Genomic DNA, 8,174 nt, shown 5'->3' on the forward strand with positions numbered 1-8,174 from the left:
CGGGAAAGTGATCTCATGTCAACCTGGAGGACCTGTTGGCAGCGCGTCTGACGCAACCCGCGCGCGCCGCTCGAGAGGCGCCCGAGCCGGGACCGGAGCGGCGCCGACCACCGCCCGGGAGACGGTCGGCCGGCGGCGGGGCGTCGGGCCCGGCCGATGGCGGGAGTCGGGCCCGGCCGGTCGTGGGGCGTCGGGCCCGGCCGGTCGTGGGGCGTCGGGCCCGGCCGATGGCGGGGCGCCGGACCGGCCGGCGGCGGGGCGTCGGGCCCGGCCGGTCGTGCGCGGCTCCCGCGGGACCCGAGCCGCGTGAGCGCCCGATGAGACGAGCCCAGTCGACCGAGACAGAGCGCGTGGCCGTCGTAACTCAGCGGACGACTGCTGCGCCGAGTTTTAGAGCCCCACCAATCACAGGCAGTGATAACAGCGGCAGCCATCGGCCGGAAAGCTTAATGAAACCCGGATGATCTATCGGCCGCGGCTCAGGGGTCAGTCAGATGATCTATCGGCCGCGGCTCAGAGGTCAGTCAGATGATCTATCGGCCGCGGCTCAGGGGTCAGTCAGATGATCTATCGGCCGCGGCTCAGGGGTCAGTCAGACGATGTATCGGCCGCGGCTCAGAGGTCAGTCAGGCGATGTATCGGCCGCGGCTCAGGGGTCAGTCAGATGATGTATCGGCCGCGGCTCAGGGGTCAGTCAGACGATGTATCGGCCGCGGCTCAGGGGTCAGTCAGACGAAACCGTGGAAAACATACAGGCGGCCACGGCGTGCGTTTGTGCGCGCTCCCCACCGGCGACCATACATCACTGTGTGTACCAGGTCAGCCGACGCATCTCTCATCAGGTGTACTGGCGGGTCAGTCTGATGATCAGCTCCGGTAGGGAGTCAGTCTGACGATCAGCTCCGGTGCGGGGTCAGTCTGATGATCAGCTCCGGTGCGGGGTCGGTCTGATGATCAGCTCCGGTATGGAGTCAGTCTGATGATCAGCTCCGGTGCGGGGCCAGTCTGATGATTAGCTCCGGTGCGGGGTCAGTCTGATGATCAGCTCCGGTGCGGGGTCAGTCTGATGATCAGCTCCGGTGTGGATTCAGTCTGATGATTAGCTCCGGTGCGGGGTCAGACTGAAGATCAGCTCCGGTACGGGTTAGTCTGATGATCAGCCCCGGTGTGGAGTCAGTCCGATGATCAGCTTCAGCATGACTACATTCCGCTGACCCGCGCCCCGTCAATCGAGTCAACTGATGGCCGAGGTCGCGGCGGTGGACTCCGACTCCCGCGTCGCCCAGCGCGTAATTGTTAATCTGCGCGGTGGCCTCTCAGCGGGCCCTCCGTCACGTTCTCAGGCGAACACGCGCTCCGACAATGGAGCCGATTCATCACCCTCCGGCTGCCGGGCCGTCGGCTGTGAGAAGCCGACAGCGAGCGCTGGCGGTAGCGCCCTCGCCGCCGAGAGCCCCTCCAGGAGGACGGACATCACGCCGGCGCGACGCCGTGGCGATTGGAGGAGGCACACGCCGCTTGGGTGCCGGCTAGTTCGCGCCACGGGCCCGTGGTTTTCCTCATTTGCATAATTTCGAGCGGTAATGATACGTTGTCAGTGTCAAGTAATGCGTGGGTTTTCCCTCGCAGTTAACTGCGGTGCATCTCACTATGGGAAGTTTAATTATTCATTATATCTCTAAGATCAGGCTTCTTTGTGATACGTAGTTCTGAATACGCTTGGCATGTTTGGCACAGAGAGCTTGGCCGGTGATACATCTTTGAGAATTTCCACAGGACGGACACGGCCATATCGGTCCCGGTGACTTTGTGTGGACGGGCCGGTGTTAGCAGTGGTGGGGTTGTCTTTTTGTGGTGACATTCTGTCGCCTTTCTCCGTCGGAGCCACGCGGTGGCACGGCGTCACCTAACGCCGCATTAGTGCCATTCCACGCAGCTGGCGCCACAATCACTGCGTTGCGCGACACCACCTCGGTGGCACATATCAGCGGCCAGCTAATCAACGCGCGAGCCAACGCGGCATGGCACTGACTCGGTGCCGGCGCCGCAGCACCGGCGGCTCCGGCCGGGAGTGGTCCGAAGGTACCGGCTGAGGAGGGCGACGGTACCGGCTGAGAGGGCGACGGGCGGCGGTACCGGCCGAGAGGCCGACGGGCGGCGGTACCGGCCGAGAGCGCGACGGGCGGTGGTACCGGTCGCCTACCGGGTACCTTCGTATCCCTCCTGACCCCTGCTAACGGGTCTCTGCCGTCGGTTCCCTGTTATTGGTGTTTTACTGTCCGTACCCCGCCGCCTGACCCCAGTGACGCCCCGTCTTGGATGACAGCTGTGGATCCCCTGACACCATTGCGGGAGCCCTACTAACGGGTTTATGTTTCCGGGCCGCTGCTGGTTTACACTCCCGGGCCTCCGCCGTCAGGCCTCCGCCTTCAGGCCTCCGCCGTCAGGCCTCCGCCGTCAGGCCTCCGCCGTCAGGCCTCCGCCGCTAGGTTGCTGCTCGCAGGCTGCTGTTGTGGGGTCTTGCCGGAAGACCCCCACTGGGTCTTTACAGCTTAGCGCAAGGGCAATGGTATCATTGCAAACGGCTCGAAATGACTTTTGCAGATGTCTGTTACCAAAACGCTGGGTGCTGAATTCATGATATTGAAGATATAACGTCTTCAGTCGAGATAGTCTTCCTTCAAACACATCATCACATCTAAGGACGTGGCACTGGTCTTGATGAGTTGGATCATCTGGATGAAATTGGTCTCTCTCCGCAGAGTGGTTTATGGGATTGGTGTCGCAACCGATGCTGAAAAGTTCTCTGGGACGCCTGTTTCGGTGTCATTTGGACAGTGCTACAAAGCTCAGGAGATGTGCCGATCACTGCGCCAATGGGAGGAGCAGCGAAACTTCCCGGTAACACATTGCAAGCTTCTCGGACTTCATAGCAATGCATCTAACTATATGTGCCTTGAGTTTTCGAGACGTCGGCGACGGTTTGTTTTTGTAGCAGAGCTGGTGGTCCATAACGTGCCTTGTGTCGTGTTTGAAGAAACCCCTGATTCATCTCATACCATAGGCTCAGTTTATGGACAGAGCTTTGCGGTCTTCTACAAACATTTCCCTATGGGCTTGGAGACGTCCATAACAAAAACCAACCAAACCTTTGCAATATGGCGGCCGTTTGATGCCACCTTCGCCGGTACCTCTGCCGGCGGCGGCGGCCGGATGACTGACCCCCGATGTCAGATAAACGACTCGAACTGGGCCAGTGTGATCTGCCGATCGCCGGCCACTGTGACGTCCACGGCTGGCCGGCCGGCCCCAGCCAATCAGGTCACAGCGCGTGCTGCCATCGGTCAGCCGGCGCGGCGCTGATTTGCACCACGCCATTACCCTCGAGCTGATTTGCCGAGTCAGTGCTCCTCCGATGCCGTCACGCCGATCGGCGGACGGGCCGGGCGGTGCTCGCGGGACGGGACGGGCGGGCCGGGCGGTGCTCGCGGGACGGGACGGCGGGCCGGGCGGTGCTCGCGGGACGGGACGGGCGGGCCGGGCGGTGCCCGCGGGACGGACGGGGGCGGGCGGTGCTCGGGACGGGACGGACGGGCCGGGCGGTGCTCGCGGGACGGGACGGGAGGACGGGCCGCGGCGGTGCTCGCGGGACGGGACGGGCGGGCCGGGCGGTTGCCCGCGGGACGGGGACGGACGGACCGGGCGGTGCCCGCGGGACGGGACGGGCGGGCCGGGCCGGTGCTCGCGGGACGGGACGGACGGGCCGGGCGGTGCTCTCGGGACGGGGCGGACGGACCGGGCCGGTGCCCGCGGGACGGGACGGACGGGCCGGGCCGGTGCTCGCGGGACGGGACGGACGGGCCGGGCCGGTGCTCGCGGGACGGGACGGGCGGGCCGGGCCGGTGCTCGCGGGACGGGACGGAGGGGCCGGGCGGTGCTCTCGGGACGGGGCGGACGGACCGGGCCGGTGGCCCGCGGGACGGGACGGACGGGCCGGGCCGGTGCTCGCGGGACGGACAGGACGGGCCGGGCGGTGCTCGCGGGACGGGACGGACGGGCCGGGCGGTGCTCGCGGGACGGGACGGGCGGGCCGGGCGGTGGCCCGCGAGACGGGGCGCGGGCAGCGATGTCGGCACCCCCGGCTGAGGGCCAGTAGCGGGTGACGGCTGACCAGGCTGACGACGGAGACGGCCCGGCGACGCCGGTGGGCTCGGATGGACACACTGCACTGGCCGGATGTTACCAGGTTGTTCAAAGTTGAGGAGTTCGGAGCCGCCGGCTCTCTTGTGTGGTGCTGATGGATGATACTTCTGCCCAAATAGCGCTCAGTCACCCAATTTGCTGGGTGCCGGGTGAGATTAGCAGTTGATGACAATCAGAGAGGGGAGGTTTAACGGACTGTGTCACTGCGTTATCTGTATTCCCTGGCCGAGGCGGTCGGAGAGAATCGTGGACACCGTGAAAGCCGCTGCCTTCGGAATTCTTGGGAAAGTTATGCGGCACTCGGGTGGAGATGTCCTTATGTAGCCTCTGCAGTGCTTGCAAGGACTTCCGGTTTGCGGTAGAACTCCATAGGGGTTGTGTGCTAGATAAGTGCTTCATATGGTATTTGTTTGTTCCGTTTTGAGGACCCCCATTTCTTGGGAGATTCCAGTTTTCCTGTCCATGCTTACTGAAGCACTGCAATGCTTTTCGAATGTCTCTGATAGTAATGTCATCTTACAGACATTTCTAAGCACCAATTTACACACGTTCTCAATGGATTCGTCGTATTGCATCTCAGGCGATAAATTATACGGAAATGTGCCACGGCAAACTCTGTTGTTTGTGATAACCTCCTGTCGTGCAGGTTAGAGGCACCAAGATGCTTAAGTTCAATCCACGCCTCTGATTCGCACACGGTAAGCACGCACTTAGCTGTGGTTTGACTTCGATCACGCGCGTCCTCCGGCAGACTCTACAGCCCGTGTATTTGTAGTGTCGCGAGACGCCCGGGTGCCGGCGTCTGCATATTTTGTTAAAGCACACTGATACGAGCCTATGCCGTCACGTCAGCCGCTGGGATCAATCAGAATCGATCACAGTCGCGTGACGTTTTCCGCATGTTAACACAGCGAAGCGGCGCCAGCCGTGGAGATGCGGCGGCGGGGCGGAGCGGGTCTCGCTGGCGGGACCAGTCGGGCGCGCCGGCCCGATCACGCCGAACGCCCCACTGACGCCTGTCGCCTCTGCGGGGAGGGGCACTGGCACCGGCGGCTGCCGGCCGGCGTCCACAGGAGCCGTCGCCGAGGCTCAGGGACGCGGCGGCATCGGCGGCACCGCTCTAGTGTCCTCTGCTGCCAGCGACCCCGGCCGAGTTAGGCGTCACCGTGGCGACAGCCCAGGAGCGGAGAGCGCTGGCGGCGCCTCAGACCACGCCGGCCGGCTCTCGTCGGCGCCGTGACCGTCCGTTCCTGCGGCGGCCGTCAGCGGTGTGGCGTGTGGCACGATCGGACCGGCCTGACCCGAGCACAGACTAAACCCGAGCCAGTGTCGGGGCCAGAGCCAGAGCCAGGGCCGGACCCAGAGCCAGAGCCAGCGCCAGGGCTGGAGCCAGAGCCAGCGCCAGAGCCGGGGCCAGAGCCAGCACCAGAGCCGGAGCCGGAGCCAGAGCCAGAGCCAGAGCCAGAGCAGCACCAGAGCCAGCACCAGAGCCGGAGCCGGAGCCAGAGCCAGAGCCAGAGCCAGAGCCAGAGCCAGAGCCAGAGCCAGAGCCAGAGCCAGAGCCAGAGCCAGAGCCAGAGCCAGAGCCAGAGCCGAGCCTCCCGGAAACGAGCTCAGGACGGGCGGAAGGAAGGCAATCAGCCACGGCGACGAACCTCTCTGGCCAGTCGGGGCCGCTGTCTGAAAATGGTTTCTCTCAATGCCACACCATAGTCAATATGCGGTCCAAGTAAATGCACGCCGACGTTGTGTGCGTCATTGGGGCTCTACGACGCACTCAGCTGCTGAGGCTTTATGACGTCTCCTGCCTCTCACCCTGGCAGGAAGGACGGGCACCGCGGGGAACCGAACCCCGTACCTCCGGTTTCCAGACGCGCAGTGGTTAACGCCTACCGGCACCCCTGCATGCATGTCGACGTTAGGCGGAGCCGCACCAAGCTCTCTTCCTCAGCCCACCTTAAACGCCGCGTCTAATGGGGAAACCACAACAGTTTTTGGTGATCACTTAGAAAAGGCGTGGCTTCCTTGCGAGATGGAGAGCAATAGTTTGCTATGCTGTGCCAGGTCCAGTTTTGCCGACGGACATTCCGCCGCCGTTGGCTGGGGCCCTTTCGCGGAGCTTGGGTAGCCCTTCCGCGGAGCTTGGGCTGATATTCATGATCTCTTGGGTCGTGAATAATCTAGGAAATGGCAGAGCGCGTTGGTCTTCGATGCATAGGTTGCCGCCGTTTCAGAATAGGCTTCCCCATGAAAAATGCGTCTTCTTGGACTGCCGGAACGGTCCATTTGCATTTCATGGACTTCTGCACCGTCGTGGTGTAATCGGTCCCGTTAAAGCATGACCCAGTTCGGTGTCCATGCCGTATGGTCAGGGCCACTGGCATGATTTGCCGTGCTGCCTGATAATCACACATCCACTGATGAAGGGATCTATATTCACGGACATAAATTCTCGTGTTGTCACGCCGCAGGGTTCCGCGTGATAAGATGCGATCCCACGGTTGGAGTCAAACACCGCCACCGACCGACCAATCACCGCCTTGGCTCAAGCCCATGTCCCGCTGTCATTGTAAATCTCATCAGCGCACGGCGTCAGGCGCCGGTCAGCTGCCGTAAATCGCTCCGGCCGCCAGTGAAATGCACCGCCTCCCGTGGCCCGACTGGAGCGGGCCGGGCGCTCGCGGGGCTCGTGGACTTGACACACTTGGTGCCACTTGTCCTGCACCGAACCGTGACGTCCAGAGGTGCACAGACTCCAGCTTCATGCTGCGCCAGATGTGCTCCTGTCGGGAAAGTAATTATTTCTCAGCAATCACTAAGGGCGTGTTCGCAGCGGCCCGAACGACGCAAAATCTATACCTCACAGTCACTCGTGACGTCATACCCCATAGATTCTGCGCCGTTTGGAGTTCGCGGCGACCCGGACGACAAGGATTCGATGCGACGTCACGTAGTCTTTACAGGACGAGCAGAATATTTTGATGTGACTCGATGGGAGTGAGACAGAAATGGCGCAACACATTCAATTATAAACAAGTTGATGCCCAAATCAATATTGCCTGCCCAGGACCGACCACGACTGATGTAAAGGTGTTCACAACGTTGCAAAGAGCAGATTTGCAGATCAATTCTTAGAAGCGCTCAAAGTACCTACAAACGGAAATGTTGTGTCTTTGCACAGTTATTGGCACGACAGTTACGAAGATACAGACAAAAAAACAAAAACAAAAAACGGGTTGCGCTGCGAACGCGCCTGGCGAAGATTACACGTGACGTCACGTAGAACAGATCATTCTTGGTGCGCCACGAATACACGCTAAATGCTTTCATCAGAACCTAGACAGTAAACAAGATCGAGGTAAAATAACACTATTTGAAACCTGCTGTATCTTTTGCTTATTATCAATAATCGAGTGCATTTTGACCAGACAGAGTCAAAATGACTCGAGGCGCGTTCGCGAAAGAGATGCAGAGTGAAAAGTCTGTTGGTGACACTTTGTAATGGAGGCTGCACCGAGTCGCTGTCGGAAACTGACTTGACTGCCATATGCTTTCAGAAAGATTGTGTCAAGAGGTGGGGACTTGCCTTTTACAAGATCCCAGTTCTAGTGCCTAACGGAGCCTGACTAGCACTGACACGGCCTGACCGACGTCGACACGATCTAACCCGTACTGGCATGGCTTTACCCATACTGACACGGCAAAACCCTTACTGACACGGCCTCGTCCATACTCACGCGGCCTGACCCACACTGACACGATCTGACCCTCACTGACCTGACCTTACCCATATAAACACGCCCTAGCCTATGCTGATATGGCCTGGCCCATGCTCACACGTTTTGACCCATGCTGACAGGGTGGGATCCGTCCAGTCGAGCCATCACAGCCTAGCGGAGCTGGACACTGACTCCTGACCCCTGACCCCTGACCACTTATCCTTAACTTTGGCCCTGCCCTGTTCTGATTAG

The sequence above is a fragment of the Pollicipes pollicipes genome, unplaced genomic scaffold (genome assembly GCF_011947565.3).
Source record: "Pollicipes pollicipes isolate AB1234 unplaced genomic scaffold, Ppol_2.1 Scaffold_6464;HRSCAF=7665_pilon_pilon_pilon, whole genome shotgun sequence".
Lineage (NCBI taxonomy): Eukaryota > Metazoa > Arthropoda > Thecostraca > Pollicipedomorpha > Pollicipedidae > Pollicipes > Pollicipes pollicipes.